The sequence below is a fragment of the Pelophylax lessonae genome, assembly GCF_965119305.1.
Source record: "Pelophylax lessonae genome assembly, chromosome: 4".
Lineage (NCBI taxonomy): Eukaryota > Metazoa > Chordata > Amphibia > Anura > Ranidae > Pelophylax > Pelophylax lessonae.
In genome coordinates this window covers 296,506,413-296,525,348 of record NC_138771.1, presented here as the reverse complement: position 1 = coordinate 296,525,348, position 18,936 = coordinate 296,506,413, and the positions used below count along the sequence as shown (strand labels likewise).

Sequence of the window (18,936 nt, the reverse complement as noted above, 5' to 3'; positions counted from 1 at the left end):
TGCCCTTCTCTGGACTCTTTCCAGTTCCAGCACATCCTTCCTGAGGACCGGTGCCCAGAACTGGACAGATGTGGCCGGACCAGAGTCTTGTAGAGTGGGAGAATAATCTCTTTATTTCTGGAGTGAATCCCCTTTTTTATGCATCCCAGTATTCTGTTGGCTTTGCTTGCAGCGGCTTGGCATTGCATGCCACTGCCAAGCCTGTTGTCTACCAGTACCCCCAGGTCCTTTTCCATCCTAGACTCACCCAGAGGTCCCCCCCCCCCCTAGTGAGTAGCTTGCTTTCTGGTTTCTGGCACCCAAGTGCATTACTTTACATTTTTCAACATTAAACCTCATCTGCCATGTAGTTGCCCACCCCATTATTTTGTTCAGGTCCGCTTGTAAGGTTTCCACATCCTGCATAGAAGATATTGGCATGCTTAGTTTAGTATCATCTGCAAATACTGAGATTGTACTAGATATCCCCTTCTCTAGATCATTTATGAGTAAATTAAACAGGATTGGTCCAAGGACAGAACCCTGGGGGACCCCACTTTCCATACCCGCCCAATATGAGTACTCCCCATTAATCATCACCCTCTGGACTCTCCCCTGGAGCTAGTTCTCTATCCAGGTACTCAACGTTATGGTCCATACCTACCTTCCTTAGTTTGAACAGTATGTGTTTGTGGAGAAGAGTGTCAAAGGCCTTTGCAAAGTCCAGATACACCACATCCACAGGCTTTCCTTTATCTAGGTGGCAGCTCACTTCATCGTAGAAGGTTAATAGATTGGTTTGGCAAGAACGATTTTTCATGAATTCATGCTGATTACTACTAATAATAAAATTTTCATTACTAAAGTCTTGTATGTGGTCCCTTAACATCCCCTCCAAAATCTTGCAGACTACAGATGTTAGGCTGACCGGCCTATAGTTACCCGGGATATATCTCGGCCCCTTTTTAAATATTGGTACCACGTTGGCTTTTTTCCAATCAGCTGGCACCATACCCATCTGTAAACTATCCTTAAAGATCAAGAATATGGTCTGGCAATCACCTGGCTGAGCTCTTTAAGAACCCTCTGGTGCAAGCCATCCGGTCCCGGTGATTTATTTATGTTAAGTTTCTCTAGTTTAGTTCTAAGTCTATCTTCTGTTAGCCATGGCGGCACTTCCTGAGGTGTGTTGTTTAGTTTGGCCTTACAAGCTGGGTTAGTGTAGCCCCCCCGATTCTTTTGTAAAGACTGAAGAGAAGAAATTATTTAACACTTCTGCTTTTTCTCTGTCCTCAGTGGCCATATTTCCTTTGTCATCTTTTATGGGGCCAATGTGTTCTGGCCTCGCTTTTTTACTGTTTATATACTTAAAGAATTTCTTGGGGTTCTTTTTACTCTCCTCCGCTATATGTCTCTCGTGTTCTATTTTAGCCGCCCTGATTTCGTCTTTACATTTCTTATTGCACTCTTTGTAATGCTTGAATGCTGCCAATGACCCCTCAGTCTTGTATTTTTTGAAGGCCTTTTCTTTAGCACTAATATGCATTTTTATGTTGGAGTTTAGCCACCCAGGGTTTAGTTTAGCTCTTTTAAATTTATTTCCCTTTGGAATGCACTGGCCAATCCCCTTGTTAAGTATGCTCTTGAAGCACTCCCATTTTTCCTTCGTGTTCTTTGTTCCCAGGGTTCTATCCCATTTGATATTTTCCAGCAGCGAGTGCAGTTTTGGGAAATTGGCTCTTTTGAAATTCAGTGTCCTTATATTACCCCTGTGTTTCCTATTACTGTAATTAATACTGAAACTTATTGACCTATGGTCACTGTTTCCTAAGTTCCCCCGTATTTCTATATCCGTGAGCAGGTCTGTATTGTTGGTAATCAGTGGGTCAAGTACCACATTGTTTCTTGTCGGTGCATTCACCATCTGACCCATGAAATTGTTCTGCAGAACATTTAGGAACTGCCGAGCCTTGGCTGAGTGTGCGGTTCCTTCTGCCCAGTCTATATTTGGATAATTAAAGTCCCCCATTATAATGACATTTCCCATCCTTGCTGCCAATCCTATCTGTAAAATGAGGTCTGCCTCCCCCTCCTCCCTCTGGTTGGGGGGCCTATAGCATACGCCCAATATTACCTTCCCCACCGTGCCTTCCCTTTGAAGCTCTACCCATAGGGATTCTGCCTCGTCCATAGCTCCATTATTAATATCATCCCTCATATTTACCTGTACACTGTTCTTAATATACAGACATACCCCTCCCCCCTTTTTTTTTTTTTGTTTCAATAGATTTTTTATTGAAGTTAAAAAAAGGCATGTATAAACATACAACAGTAGATCCATATACATAGGATAACAATGTACATAGGATAACAGTAAGTCGCTGCAGGCATAACAGGTATAGCAGGACGTCCATACAGAACACCATCAATTATGCAAGAAGATTCCAGCAGTAACTTGGATACCATAGATGGGTACAATGCGACTTCATGTAAACACATAACATGGACATGTAGTAAAGGCACTAAATGTTGCCCTGCGATTAGAAGATAGTAAAACATATAACCCGTATTCCATATATAGGAACTACAGCTCATAATGACTTCCTCAGAGAGGGTCTAGCTGAGTGCATTTAAACGTCCAAAGCCCTCACCCCTAACGGGTGCAAACTGTGAGGGATTAGACCAGACTTATATTGTACAGTAGTACAGGTGTCGCCACTACCTATACAAGAGACCCAGGGCCAAGGAGTTAAGAAGTGGAGCATAGGTGGGGGCCGAGGGGGGGAGGGTAGGGGAGGGTAGGGGAAGGAACAGGTGGGAGGGGGGGGCACTGCCAATACGCTTAGGTAAAAATCACTGTTTTGGGCATATCATTACAGTTGTCAAGGTTTCCAGGGTAGCTATAATATGTTAGAGGATTGATTTAACCAGACCTGCCAGTGTTTCAGGAAGGTGACCGCTTTGCCGTTCTTAAACGCCAACAATTTTTCCATCTCACATTGGGTGGACACTCTGTTTTTAATTGCTGTTAAATGAGGAGGGGTAGTAGAGCGCCAGTTAGCAGCAATTACAATTCTAGTTGCAAATAAGATATGCGCCAGAACTTTTCTGGAGCTGGGAGGATAGCCCTCTCAACCAAGGCTGAAAAGTGCGAGGGCCGGGGAGGGAGAGAGGGTAACTCCCAACAGCTGAGATGTCCAACGGAAGACCTCATTCCAAAATGGTTGGACCACTGGGCAGCTCCAGAAAATATGCATTAGGTTTCCCCTGTTCTGGCATGCACGCCAGCAAAGGGGAGAGCACTTTGGGTCGATGGCATGTAGCCTAGTAGGTGTCATATAGTACCTATGTAGAAGTTTCTGCGAGTTGTCCCAGTGATCCACACATGCCGAGGATGCATAATTGGTTTTAAAAGCCCTCAGCTACTGTGCCGCCGAGAAGGATTGTTGCAGGGCATCCTCCCATTTCAGAACAGTAGGGGATTTACGGAAAGGTTGTTGGTAGTTGCAAAAGCGGTATCAGATCGAGATCCCTCTCGCTCTGCAACTCCCTTTATTTAAGAGAAAATGCCATAGTTTTTTCGGGATAAGGATACTCAGAGATTTGCGGGAGCGGTCAAAAGCAGCTATTTGGTACTCGGTCTATAGGTCAATAGCTGACTTGGGGTGGATGGAGCTGCTGTTAAAGTGGAAGCCACGCTTTCTCCAATTGAGGGTCGAAACTCCTGGTATCAGGAGATCATATGCTGCTAGAGGAGTGGTAATATTCGCACAATCTTCTTCAGTAAAATTAGTTTTTAGAAGTCCTGTCCATGCCAAGATGGTAGCCTGAACAGTAGGGGAGGCAGGAACTTTTACATTGTTGCGCATGGCAGCTGCGCACAGTAAGGCGTATAGATCATGACCTGGGGTGAATTTACGCTCTATGTGGTTCCATAAATTATCCTCTTGTGCCGTCAGCCAGTAGCGTGTCTGGGATATTAATGCTGCATTGTAGTAGGCTTGAGCGTTTGGAAGACCTACTCCACCAAGTTGTCGAGGTTTATATAACGTAGACAGGGCTGTTCTAGGTGGTTTGCCATTCCAAATGAACTTTCGTAGTGAGGAGGCTAGTTTATTGAAAAAGATTTGTGGGATTGGAAGGGTTCTGAAATAATACAAAAGCTTCAGGAGAATCTGCATTCTATATGCAGCGATTCTCCCTAACCAGGAGAGGTGCACTTTCCTAATGTGGGAGAACTCTTCTTCTATCTTAGACAAGAGGGGTAGCATATTGCATTCATACAGCCTAGATACCGGAGAGGTAAATTGAATACCCAAATACATGATAGAAGGTGCTTCCCAATTACACGGAAAAACAGATTTAAGCTTAAACACCTCGGAAGCCAGGATCGAGATCGGAAGAGCAAAACATTTGCTTGTGTTGACCTTATAATAGGATACACATCCAAACCATTGAATAAGGGACTGAAGCTCTTTCAGAGATGCAAAGGGATTCGTCATAGTGATAATTATGTCGTCTGCTAATAATCCTAGTTTATGCTCAGTTGGGCTTACTTTTAGGCCTTGGAGGATAGGGTTACTCCTAATTGCCTCTGCCAGCGGTTCAATTACAAGGAAGAAAATGATCGGGGATAACGGGCAACCTTGGCGAGTGCCGTTTGAGAGGTCGAAAGAGTCAGATAGAATACCATCTGTTAGTACTTTCGCCGAGGGATTAGAATATAGTGCCATAATTGCAGAGTGGATAAAGCCTCTAAATCCAAATGTAGTCAGGGTCTTATCAAGGTATCCCCAATGGACCCTGTCAAAGGCCTTCTCAGCGTCCAAAGCTAAGAAAACCGTTGGGGTTCCTGTCACTTCAGCAGCAGTCAGTAGATTTATCATACGACGGGTTCCGTCAGGGGCTTGTCGGCCCTTCACGAACCCGACTTGATCCAGACCCAAGAGATAGGATGTGCAGTACAGGAGCCTATTTGCCAATATTTTTGCATATATCTTTAAATCTACATTAAGTAGAGAGATAGGCCTAAAATTTAGGGGGGAGTCCGTCGCTTTCCCAGGTTTGGGTATAGTGACCACTGTCGCCTGCAGCATTTCTTTTGGGAATTTACCTAATTTGGGAGCGTCATTGAACAGTTGAACTAAGTGAGGGGTGAGGATGGGGGCCAGCAACTGGTAGTATTCCGAGGAGAATCCATCTGTGCCTGGGGATTTATGTAGAGGAAGAGATTTTATGACCTCCAGAACTTCCTCTGGGGAAATGGGGGCGTTCAGTTTTTGTAAAGAGTCTTCGTCAATGGAGGGGAGTTTCAGGGCTTGTAGAAAGGAGTCAATATCAGTAGGTGTCGGATTGTAGGTGTCAGGGTCGTCGCTCAGATTATATAAGGAGCTATAGTAATCTTTAAAGACATTGGCCACATCTTTCGGGTTACAGAAAGTTGCGCCCGTTCTGTGATGCTTAATGATTGGGATGTGCGACTTGAGACGTTGCTTTTTAAGTTGAGAAGCTAAGAGTTTGCCTGCTCTATTGCTTTGTGAGTACCAAGACACTTTCAGTCTTTTAAAATATGTATCGTAGTCACGTAGAAGGGTAGTTTTTAAGTCATTTCTAAGGTCTGTGAGTCGCTTTAGGATATCTGTTTGTGGAGATACATCTTTTTTATGCTGCTGTTCCAGCTGTGCTATTTGGGATTGTAGGTGGGTTATGTGAGTAGTTTTCCTCTTTCGATCTCTAGCCTTCTGCTGGATCAATAGACCCCTTGCCACCGCTTTATGAGCGCACCATGTGATTTCAGGGGATGTAGAACCATTGGCATTAAGATTGAAATACTCTGCAATTTTCACCTTGAGTTCCTCACTATATTCCGGATGGGCCAGGACAAAGGTGTCATTACGCCACACCGGAGCACAGCTTCTAACCGGACCATGCACCACATCAATCGTGACCGGAGCATGATCCGACCACGTGATGGAGTGGATGTCCGCTCTGGGAATCTTTTGCAAGAGAAATTTGTCAGTCAGAAACATATCAATCCTAGAATAACTATTATGCATGGCAGAATAAAAGGAGTAGTCCCTTTCAGAGGTGCGGAGAGAACGCCAGGGATCATACAGCCTCTCCTCAATACAGAGGGGGCCCATGCTAGGTCTACATCTCCGTCCCGCTGAGGAGCAATCCATATCAACATTCATGACAGCGTTGAAATCCCCACAAATCATCAAATTCCCTTTAGCTAGCTTCCTTGCCCAGGTGATGGTTTTCCGCACAAATTTCAGGGGATGTTTGTTTGGAGCATAGATATTTACTATAGTATATACTTTACCATTCACCTCAGCAATCAATAGTAGCGTTCTACCCACAGAGTCCTCTGCTGAGTCGAGCAGCTTAAAAGAAACAGTATCTCTAATTGCTATCAAAACCCCGTTTCTTTTAGCAGTATGGTTCCCAGAAAACACATGTGGGAATTTCCGATGGGAGCAGTTCGGAGCTTTGCCTTTCGCAAAGTGGGTTTCCTGAACACAAATGATGTCACACTTGTGTTCCAAGGCCGTTTTCCAGAGAGACTTCCTCTTGAAGGCGCTGTTGAGTCCTCTAACATTTAGAGACATCAATCTAATGGACATGGCGGTGGTAGAAGATGCTGGAGTACAAGGTAGTGGCAGTGCAGGGGGAGGTGAGGGAAGGGGAAGCAACCAAGAGGATTAGTAGACCAAGACCGGGTCCAGTGTCATGAAGCATACTTAAGGAAGCTGTGCTGGGCCTGGGAGGTCTATTGTAGAGAGACTGCAAGGGCCCAAAAGGGGGCCAAACAAAAGGAAAAACAAAAAGGAACAAAAACTGAAAAGTTCCAACACATATGCGGGGCATCCCGCACCATTTCCAAGGGAGGGAACAAAGCCAATGAACCGCACAACGGGCGTGCAGTGATCCTGCCAGAAAGTGAGTGTGGGCCAGTGGGTGAATCCGGAAGTAAGATGTAAGAGCAAGTGGGTGTCACCGAAAGATAAAGATGAGTGGTTAGGTACCCCATATGGGGGCTTGTTATTTGGCTGCAGCACGGGAAGTAGCTTGTCTGCTTGAAGGGCTACGTTGAGGTAGAGCTTGTGGGTCATCTTCTCGGGGAAGGTAACCCCATTGTCGGAGGAGTTCCAATCCTTTAGGGAGGGAGGAAATGGAGTGAGATACATTATCGATTGTCACTGTGATCTTGGCTGGGAAGCGCCATTTATAAAGGACTTTATGGTTTCTGAGGATTTTTGTGATAGGCACTAAGGTGTGTCTGGCCGCCAGGGTAGCTTGAGACAGATCCGTGAACAGGGAAATGCCCGCGAACAGGTCTGGGAGAGCTGGGTGTTGCCTTGAAAAGCGCATAAGCTGGTCTTTCACGTGGAAAAAGTGGATGCGGGCTATCACATCTCTAGGGACCGCTTCTGGTATGTAAGACGGTTTGGGCAGTCTGTGTGCTCTGTCGATGATGAGATCTGATGGAGTCAGGGCGGGAAGTACCGTTTGCATAAGTTGCTGCAGGTAGGAAGATAGTTCCACAGGCTTAACCGATTCTGGGATCCCCCTGAATTTCACGTTGTTTCTGCGGGACCTGTCCTCAATGTCCGCTACTTTCAATTTAAATTGTTTAAGTTCCTCCTCTAACTCAAAGTGTGCATCCACCAGATCGTTATGCGCCCCTGTAAATTCTCCCATTTTGCGCTCAGTATAATCTACTCTGTCCCCCAGCTTATCCATTTGTCTGTTAGTGTTCTTCATGAAAGCAGACATATCCTGCTGAAGTGCCCCCCTGAGTGTCCTCATCATCTCCTTCATGGCTGTGTCTGTGATGGCTTGGCCAGTAGTGGGATATGAGTCAAGCTGCTGCCCGTATGACACAGTCTGCTCCATAGCCTCCCCCTCCTCATGAAAGGAATCCTCCTGATCTGGCTCGTCCCCATCCCCTGTCAGCTTTCTACGCTGCTTCACAGGGCTTGTGAAAGGGGATGGTTGAGCCTGCTGGGTGAGGATGTGGTTCTCTCCTACCTCCTCCGATGTCAGCGAGGTCCGGTCGGCAGCTGTACTTGCCGATGAGGCAGCGCGGGACCAAGCACCGGCGCCATCTTTGGTGTTGCGGCCTGCGGCTGGGGAGAAGAATTCCGTTAGTTTTTTCGGCTGATCTCTTTGTTTTCGTTTGCCAGCCTGAGACATCTTGTTCACCGGAGTCTCGGGAAGGGATCTGGCAGGGTGGAGGAGCTGATAGATCGCTGTGGATTGCTTAATTCAGCCCGCTGACACAGAGCGACGGTATCACACGGCCATCCGCTCTGGCTGCCGGCTTCGCCCCCTCCCCTCCCCCTTTTTTACCTTCTCTATCTCTGCGATAAAGGAAATACCCCTAAATGGTCGCCATCCAGTCATGAGAGCTGTCAAACCAAGTCTCTGCTATCCCCACAAAATCTAAGTCCTCCTCAAACATCAGCAGCTCCAGCTCTCCCATCTTGTTGGCCAGGCTTCTGGCATTGGTATACAAACCTCTTAATTTTGACCGGTTACATATATCCTCATTTGATGTTTTTAGGCTGCACCCTGGGTTTAGGAGCTCCGAACACCCTACTGCTAATGCCCCCATTTGTGCCCTCTGAATCTTGCTTTCCATTGGCTAATTCTACATCTGTACCCTCCCCCCGTCACCTAGTTTAAAAGCCCCTCTAACTTTTCGGCCATCTTCTCACCCAGTACGGCTGCACCCTCCCCATTTAGGTGCAATCCGTCCCTACCAAATAGCCGGTGGCCGACTGAGAAGTCGGCCCAGTTCTTCAGGAACCCGAAACCCTCCTTACTACACCAGCTCCTAAGCCACTTGTTAACTTCCCTAGTCTCCCGCTGCCTCTCTGGTGTGGCTCGAGGTACAGGTAGTATTTCTGAAAATACTACCTTGGAGATCCAACTCCTCAACTTAGCTCCTAAGTCCCTGAAATCGTTTAGGACTCTCCATCTTCCTCTGCCTATGTCATTGTTACCCACGTGTACCATGACAGCTGGGGTTCCCCAGCCCCACCCAATAATCTGTCCACCCGATCCGCGATGTGCCAAACCCGAGCGCCCGGTAAACAAATTAAACAAAAATTACATTCATTTTAAAATTGAATGTTAAAAGCTTAAGACAATTTTCGAATGACATTTGTCCATACATCGAATGTTCAAAGAATTTTCGTACAAATGTTCTACAAACATTCTCGTCCAAAAATCTATACGTGTATGGCCAGCATTAGGGTCGGTTTACATTAGATGCAGTCCAGTGCATTTTTAACCTGCGTCAAAAACACATGCACAGTGTTTTCCATGCATCCCAATGACCCTAGCTCACACCAGTTCAGTGCATTCCAGTGTATTCAGCAAAAGTAGAACATGCTGCATTTTTTCTGTATGGAGCACATCTGGAATACGGCAAACTACATACAAAATGCACCAGAATGCCCATGTCCTGAATTGAGATGAAGAAAAAAAGCAAGAGAACTCCTAAGATAAAAAAAAAACAAGTGGAGTTCTGTCTCTGCAACATTGTATCAATTCTGTATAACAGAAATAGCTGATTTATTGACACTGTTAGGAGGGAGAACAGGAATCTCCATACTTAGCTTACAGTGCAAAGGTTCCCCTCATTGTTTCCTCCTGTGGTCAAATGTTCTAAGCCTATAGTGTTATACTAATTTCTCTATTGGTTGAATGTTCCTTAATTCTTCGAATTGAATGTTCTTGAGGCTATTTTCTCTTAGGATAAAATGTTAGGGAATGCTACATTGTCCTGGCTAAAGGCAACAAATAGAAACTGACATTTAATATATAATACAAATAAACATGTTCTAGACATACCTACTTAGGGGTCTTTCACACGGCCACTCCGTGTGAGAGCTCCGCTGCAGTCCTTTTTTTTTTTTTCACGGAGCGGATGACATTTCTGTCATCCGCTCCGTATGCCCGCATATCATCCCATCCGTTTGCGGATGATATGCGGACATAATGTAAGTCTATGGGGGTTTGCGGATGTCAGCGGATGACACCGCTGACATCCGATTTTCCTTCCTTTCCGTTTTTTGAACGGAACAAAAATAGGGTTTTGTTCAGTTCCAAAAAACGGAACAGAACTGACAGGAAGAAAATCGGATGTCAGCCGATGGTATTCCGCTGACATCCGCAATGCCATAGACTTACATTATGTCCACAAATCATCCGCAAAAAAATAAGATGATTTGAGGACATACGGAGCGCCCGTGTGAAAGGGCCCTTACAGTATTTTGGAGAGGCAAAATATGCTAAGTGTATGCTATATATCATGCTTTCAGTAATTCCTTATTTATAAATGATATTTTATTTTATTGTTAGTCCAGAGATCTTTGTGAGCACAAATGCCTTGTTTTTGTACTATCATGTTTCCATAACCCTTGGTGCAATCTCTGCCACGAACCTATGTGAATACCAACTGTGCCATATGGGTATGTACTAGCACTCTGTTTCCCCTAAGTTTCATTCATTGAACACTGATCACTAAATTATGCAAAGGCAGTGGTAGTGTGCATATGTGCCCTACACACTGGGTTTATAGGGATTCTCTTCTGCAGGGCAAAATCATTGTTTGGTGTGTCATTCAGGAACTGGGAAGGTATCAAAAGACCTTAGAGGGTGTCTGCTACATGGATCAGAGAAGTATATATTTTCCCTGATGGCTCCATGTTGGCACACATCTGGGGCAGGCTCTGCTCCCCCCCCCTGCATTGATTAGGACCATAACTCATAAAAATTCACTCCCACTCCAGCCTGGTGTTCCTTCTCTTTCCTCAGTGTACTCGGGATCAAACATAGTTTCCCTACCTGGCTGGGTTAAGAGTCTGTCAGTCTGTCCAGGGGAGGCTGATGGCTACTGGATGCAGCCCCTGCAGTACCCATTAAATGCTGTGGACATCAAGATCCCCATTGCTGGTTCTAATGGTCATATGAGGTACAGGTTAAAAGGATAAGGATAACTCTCTGCAGCCTAGGGAGAGAAGTCCTTCTTACATATGTGAACATTCTGCTGTAGCAGAAGGCAATAGGGGTGTTGCTGTATTTTGAGCGTTTCTCCAGGATATATTTACCTCTGTTCCAGGCCTGTAATAGACCTGAAGGTTCTGAACAGGTACAGTGTATCAAGACCATTTAAAATGGAGCCCTTGAAAACAATCCTAAAAGTGGTCCACCTAGAAAACTGGATACTATCTGTCAATCTAAAAGACGCCTATTTTAATTTACCGATCACCCTGCATTTCCAAAGATTCCTACTCTTTGCAGTTGGCCAGTTACACGAACAGTTTGTTTTCCTTTCCTTCGGTCTGACAACATCCCTGAGAGTCTTTACCAAGGAGCTTCTTGCTGTGATCGCTGTTCTTCAAAAGCACATTTCTATCACTATGTTCAAGGTGATCCTGCTGTTGAGTCAAGATGACAAAGAGCTCTTGGCACATCGCGATTTGGTTGAGTGAATTATCAATTTTTAAAAAAGTCAGCCCCCCCCCCCACACAACGTCTTTTCTACCTGGGAGTATAATTCAATATGTAGCTGAAAACCATCTCTCCTTACTATCTGGGAAGTTTCCCCCCCACGATAAGTAAAGTAGAAGACATGCAAAAAGCCAAGTGGCTGTATCTACAGCTTTTGGGCTCCATGACGAAAGGGATTCCAATAGTGAAATAGGCCCAATTGAATTATTTTTTATTCCAGTACGGGTTTCTAGCCCAGCGGTGCTTGAAAGATCCCCATGACTAAGCTCCGGGAGACGGAGTGAAACTCTTTGGGGCGTGGCCTGGCAGGAGCCCAGGCTGAGGTTGTCTCTCTCATACCACTATAGGACTCCATGGATGTGCGGCACCTGGGATCTCTCCTCTCTTCCTTCCAGTGACTACAGGAGTTGGGATGAGCTCCATCCCTTGCTGGCACTCCTGCAGTGGATGCAGCATCACCCACACCACTCCCCATAGTGATGGAGCCTGAGCTGCACGTTAAACAAATCATAGGTCACAGTGCTTGAAAAATCTCTGTCAGAAGAAAATGCTCTCTTTCCATGAGGCAAAGTCTGGAATTGTGGGCTGAAACCAGAAATCTTTGGCATTGCTATTCACTTGTGCTCATTACTTGACTGGTAGTCATGTCCAATACCAGCGAGATGGACTAGGGAGATGTGTTTCATGCACATTAGGCTCAGGAGTCAGGACCGTTCCAGCCGACGGAGATTGTTGCTAACATTTTGGAATTGAGAGCAGCCCTCCAAGCCCTTCTGGTCTTCAGTCATCATATTTGGGGTGGCTTGATTCTTTTAAGAATGGACAATACAATGGCAGTGACCTATGTCAAGTAACAGCGGGGCACTCAGACTTGTTCCCCATTGAGAAAAGTAATGTCGATAATGGAATTGGATCAAAACAATCTTCCTCATCTTTCAGCAACAACAACAAGAAAATGTCCATTCTACCTCAAATTTTTCAAGATCTGACAGCTTGGGTCTTCCTCCCAGAGGTGGACCTGTTAACTTCCCTATGCACCTATGCAATAAGAAACTTCCCAAGTTTTACCATCACTGATAGGCAGTCCAAACTATTGTGCTGAGCTTGAAATGGCCCTTTCAGACAACTTATGCCTTCCATCCGATCCCGCTGAACCTCAGCTTCTTGAAGAGACTGTCAAAGGAAAATATAAGTTGGCCTTGGCAGTGCTCCCCAATTGGCTGAAGTAGCCATGCTCCTCCTTCAGCTGAGCATGCAAGCCCCTCTGCCTTTACTAGGGAGGCTGGATCTATTTTTTTACCCTTTCAGGAGCCCATATTTCATCCAGCACCAGATAATCTCAATCTGATGGCATGGGTCTTGAGAGGCAGAGATTTTACGATCTTGGTTGTTCAGCCAAAGTACCCTCGTACAATCTCACAAGAATAGTGGATAGGATGGAGACAGACATTTCTGGAAAATATTTTTGAATTTCAGGATCTGGACATGGGCTTAATGCAAGTATCAGCAATATCAGCCTTCACATGAGTTCACTGGGCAGCTAGCAGTCTAGTAATCCAGTTTTTCAAGGCTGTGGTAAAGCTAATGCCTCAAAAAGTAATTTTGTTCCCCAAATGAGATTGTCCAATAGTCTTAGTTTCTTGCTAAGCCTAAGTATCATCAAGAGCTTTTTCTATGTGATATCACTTTGAAAGCTGACTTTCCTTGGGTTTTAAAGAACCGTTTACAACCTTTCTGGCATACTGGGTAATCCTTGTGCCAGTGTGTTTAATCTCATTCTAAAGATAGCCTCGATGTTTCATATGAGACAAAAGATAAATCTTCCCACAGTCAGTCCACTAGACATGGGGAAGACTCTGCATGCTTACATTAATGCTGCATCCAGTATCAGATCATCTGATCATCTATTTGTGATCCCATTTGGAGCAAGCAAACAAGGCAAAGCTTCGAGCAGAACCATAGGGGGTTATTTCCTAAAAATGCATGGTGCAAAATCTTGTCCAGCTCTGCAAAGAAACTAATCAGCTTTTGTGTCAAAGCTTAATTGAGCAAACTGAAGTTAGAACCACCAGTTTTAGTACATTTCCCCCATAGTGTCCTGGCTAGTAAAGGTCATCACAATAGCTTAAAAATCCAATGGGCTGGCAGTCCCTGTTTGAATAACGGCACACTCTACAAGTAGTATTTCAACTTTATTGGTGGCAGCTTGTCAAATCTCGCCAGAGATGATATGCAGGGCTGAAACATACAAACATTTATTTCTCATTATTGTGTAGAATCGGCAGCAATGACAAAGGCTAAATTTGGTAGAAAGATTATTGCCATGAATTCTGTCCATGAATAATATTTTTTCTGCATTATCTGACATTGGTATAGCTAGGTATTTTCCAGGTGTGTGCTGACATGGAGCCATCAGGGAAAATAGAAAATTGTTCTTCATACACAATTTTCCTTTCCTGACAAGCTCCATAGCAGTACAAATTGCCACCCAGAATGGAAGGAACTAGTTACAGAACACCAGGCTGGAGTGGGGTGATTTTTTATGATTTATGGTCCTAATTAGTGCAGGGGGTGGCGGAGTCTACCCCCAGGTGTGTGCTGCCTTGGAGCTCATCAGGAAAGGAAAACTGCTGTAAAAATGAAGAACAATTTTCAGGTTTTTTTTCCCCCCCTAGAAATTGTGTTTGAAGCTGAACTCCAAGCAATAGCAAACCTATGTAGATTTATTACTCATACAGGAGCTAATTTATCTGCCAAATCATTTGTATTGCTGACCACCCAGCCCTGAGATTTATAAACTCTTAATGGCTGTAAAAGTAGAACCAGCAGAATGAGCACATCTCTCTGCCACTCCACCCTATCCTACTATCTGCATAGCACACACAGCATAGCATTCTCTCCCAGTATGAGCTCTGCTGTGCAAGGTTTCAGGTATTTATAGTGCTTTCATTTAAAACACATATATTTAAGCCTAAAATAAAGAAAGCAGAGCTGCATCACATTGTATATATTTTGTCTGTGTGTAATTCAGCTTTACCAGAACATAATGTATACATTACAAATCCAAGAAGGTTTAATTCTTCATTCTTTAAAACCTGGGCTAAAAGAATAAAAACAAGTGCCCAGATACAATGTTTTTCAGACAAACACTGCTTAACAGATATATATATGTTTATTTTTTGTTCATTTGTTGCAGTGATTCCATTGCGAACAACTACAGTCCCGCAGCCAGAGACTTCTCGACTCAATCAGTGTACAAGCATCGAAACAATGGTATACCATTTTCTATCTGTTGATATATTTCATTCATATAGATGCATGCTTTTGGTTTGACTTTAAATAAGGTTGAAGCGGGAACAAATCCTTCCTCTGAATCACTCTAGCAGTCTCCAGCACTGTGCAGAAACTTCCCTTCAAACTGACATCCCAACCTTGTAGATAACACTGAAAAAGTTGCTTTGTTGCAGATAACTTTTGAGAAGCACTTTGTCAATTAATTTTGAATAGGCTAACCATGGCTCAATGCACAAAAACACACCTGTTGTATTTTTGGCAATGCAGTGCATCATAATTCACAGTATACATGTTTTTTTGTGTGCTGTAGCAAGGGTATGTTGGCAGCTGCCGTATGTGTGTATTAAAGTGGAAGTAAACCCCCCTCTCTTTTTTAGCCAAGGAAGCTGCCATCTTGGCCTCTGTTTAATCTTCAACTGCCATGATGCTACACATGTTATAGCACCAGTCATTGGATGGTTTGACAGTTTGGTTGAGAGCACAACCAATGTGACAGTTAGCATTTCCGGCATGTCAGGAATGTAACTGTTTTTTGAAACTATTAAATTGATGGGTTTACTTCCACTTTAAGGTACCTTTCTAAATGAATGGCCCCGCAGCAAACCTAGTTCCATGCCTTAATAAGTGTTCCAGTAAGGTGAGGTCAAAATGTAAGTTTTAGATTGCATTACTGCAACACACAAGTTTGAAGCCTGCATAGTAATTCTATTGTGTATATCAGATCTAGAAATGTTCCTACCATGTACAATTATTTTAACTCCTCAAATGAAAGTCTTAGGAAATTATACTGTTTTATTTAGCTACGAACATAATCAAATAGAAGCTAGTTTCTCAACTGACCTCTCAGATTGTTACTAGTTGTATGGTTAACAAGGTATAACTGGATATTTAATGTCAATGAAAAAACAAAATACCAGAAATGGATGTCAATATCTATTTGATATAAGAGGTTAAAGCAGAACTTCAACCAACATCTACACATATTTGTACTGTTTTACCTGGCAAGATATTTGCAATTCTGTTCATTGCGCTGTGCATTTTGAAAAAAGTTGCCTGTAGTTGATTATAATGGCAGATTTTGCCATTTTCACAACCTGCAGCTTTGCAACTTTCTGTGTCACCTCACAGCTTTCAGTTTCATCATTGGATTATTATAGAAATCTTCTTTTTTTTTTTTAGAAAAATACGAGGGCAGCCATTCCTGACTACTTATTAAGAAAAAAAAAGGGATAAAATGTCCTCGGGACAGAAAAGGGAGGGGGGAGGAAACAATTTAAGGGCGAACTTAAATTTAATTATATTGTAAGGGAATTGTCATGCATTCAAATATGAGAAAACAGACTGAACTCATCCTCATTGTAAAAAAATATATAAGCAATGTGTCTTTAGATAGATGTGTTATAAGGGGACTCGGTGAAGTAGTTTGACACATGTAACAATATAGAAAACAACTTTATTTAACACCAATAATCTAAGCAATACAAAACCTACTACCAAAAAATAAAATCATAATTGGCCAATTATTAAAAACAAAACTATGGCAGCTGCAGGGATGTTCAGTAAACACCCCCCCCCCCCCCAAAAAAAAATAAAAAAATAAAAGAGGGAGAAAAAAATGGAGTATTAATATGTATTCATAAGTGTATGAGCCCCAATGGGGGGGGGGGGGGGCACAGTCTACATAGACCAGATCAAAAACAAAGTTATCTCCTCGTTATTGCAAAATTCTAATTTGTAACTTATAACTTTGATGTTTTTGGGGATTTCTAGAAAGGGATCTTTTGGTAAAATATATTCCAGGACTGGTTTAAAGTTGAATGTTAATCCAAGTCCATTAGAAGAAGTATTAACCAAATGTAGTTGCCCACATATATGTGTGTTGATTTCATCCTACAACCCAAAAGAATTATACTACTACTGGCCATATGGGGGCGATTTTTCCATATGGCGTTTAGATCTCTGTACACACATGGGAAGATCTTCTAATGGATGAAAATTCAACTTTAAACCAGTCTTGGAATATATTCTACCAAAGGATCTCTTTCTAAGAAACCCCCAAAGCATCAAGTTATAGGCATAAGCTACAAATAATAATATCACAATGGAGAGGAGATGACTTTGTTTTTGATCTGGTCTATGTGGACTGTGCCCCCCATTGTGGACCATACACTTATGAATACGCATTAATACTCAATTTTTTCTCCCTCTTTTTTATGGGAAGGGGTGGTGGAGGTTTACATAACTACCCTGCAGCTGCCGTATTTGTGTTTTTAATAATTGGCCAGATATGGTTTTATTTTTGGATAGTGGGTTTTGTATTGCTTAAGTTATTGGTGTTAAAGTTGTTTTCTATATTGTTAAATGCGTCAGGCTATTTCACTACTAACACATCTATCTAAGAATAAAACTGTATATATATTTTTTACATTGGGGTTGAGCTCCGTCTGGTTTTTATTTCCTTTTTCTCATTCCTTACCTCTCCTTTAAAAAGTCCTACTTACCTGGCAGTTCTGCTTACTCTCCTGTTTTAATGCTTTAAGTCACCCACCTGGAAAAATAATGCGAAATAGAGTTCTGACTTTCCTTATTTACAAACTTGTTCCTGGACACAGTCAGCATTGAAGTATAATCAACATTTCCAGAAGTTAATCTAAAGTCAGATCCATTTTTTCCATTTCTCCCATGGCCAATTTAATGAGTATTGCTACACGGGTAGGGTATTCCATGCCAGCCTAATTTAACAACAGCTCCTCTAACCTGTGCTGCCTGTTATGATCACAGAATTTTTTACTGCAGAGAAGTGAGTTTTGGCTTGCAGAGAAAACAAAAAAACTCTTTGCATCAATTTTTGGTCTTTTAAAGATTGTGGGACATTAATATGCATATAATCTTTTAAGTTCTTAAAATTGTAGCATGGAAAACATTTGAAGGTACACTGCAATGCAGAAATTAAACTCTGAGGTGCATTTAGGGGACATGTCCTAGCTACTCAGGACTTCAGTTTCCTTCCAAACCTGACAATCTTGTGATCTTGCAAGCACATTTTTCTTAATGGTTTCTAATGCCCGAAAGGTATTCCCAAACAGACTCCTTTAATGATCCTTGCTGGCTTTTGCATACAGAAAGGGTATTAAAATATTACTCTAAACCTTCTCACGGCTATCCATCCTATTCTAACTAGTCTTAGATGTTTGAGGAAATCATAGTGCACAGAAAGGAAACCTACCCACAATACCTGTGATCCATCTGAAATTTGGCTACAGTGGATTACATAGAACAACTTGATTGGTTGTGCTTCTTGCCAGGAATTGCTTGTGTCTGGCTTTTGTGTCATAGATTAGATATGTAGTCCCTGTATAGTTATTTTTTAATATCTACAGTGAAAATAAAAATCTTAATTGAATGTGTTTTTAGTCTGATCTGAGTCCCTGATAAATTAAAAATCTTATATTGAACATGTAAAGGAGCTAGGGGTTGCCCACAGGCCCGTTGCTACAAGGCAGGCAAACCAAGTAATTGCTTGGGGCCCCGAGCTGGCCTGGGGCCCCAAGACAACGACTGGTTAGGAATAAATGCAACGACACTGTGTAAGGCTGTGAGCGCCCCTTTGATCGTCAATGCAGTAAAGTGCAATGACACTGTTATCGGGATCTCCCTCAAGGGGCCCCTCTCTGCCTCAACAGGTTTGTAAAAAGTCTGATAAGATCTGCAGACACAAGAGAGATCCCTGGCCTACCAGCTAGACTTTATGCAGAGCATGGACAGTGCAGACTGACAGCTCCTACTGTATACAGATAGCAGGGCTCTAAATGCAATTAAAATTCCTGCAGCCAGTGTGGATGAGTGAGGAGCAGATAGCATCAGGATGAGTAGCTGCTAGGACCCTCTGCTTCTACATCTGCTGAGTGCCGACAGGTCTGAAAACTTCTTTCTTTTTTTTCTATCTCCCTTCTAATCTTAGTCTTCCTATGTCTCTTTTTGTTTATCTGTCCCCCTCCTCTTCCTCTCTCCTTTCTTTCTTTCTTTATTATATCTATATCTATCTATCTATCTATCTATCTATCTATCTATCTATCTATCTATCTATCTATCTATCTATCTATCTATCTATCTATCTATCTATCTATCTATCTATCT

At 43.0% G+C, this 18,936-nt stretch overlaps 1 long non-coding RNA gene across 1 annotated transcript in view; it reads left to right on the top strand.

The window, feature by feature from the left end:
* Window positions 1-14,776, top strand: part of LOC309553509 — a 135,143-nt gene extending 120,367 nt beyond the window's left edge. The window contains exon 3 of the long non-coding RNA XR_014225175.1: window positions 14,702-14,776. This is a non-coding gene — a long non-coding RNA (uncharacterized lncRNA). The remainder of the gene's footprint in view (window positions 1-14,701) is intronic.
* Window positions 14,777-18,936: the final 4,160 nt, after the last annotated feature.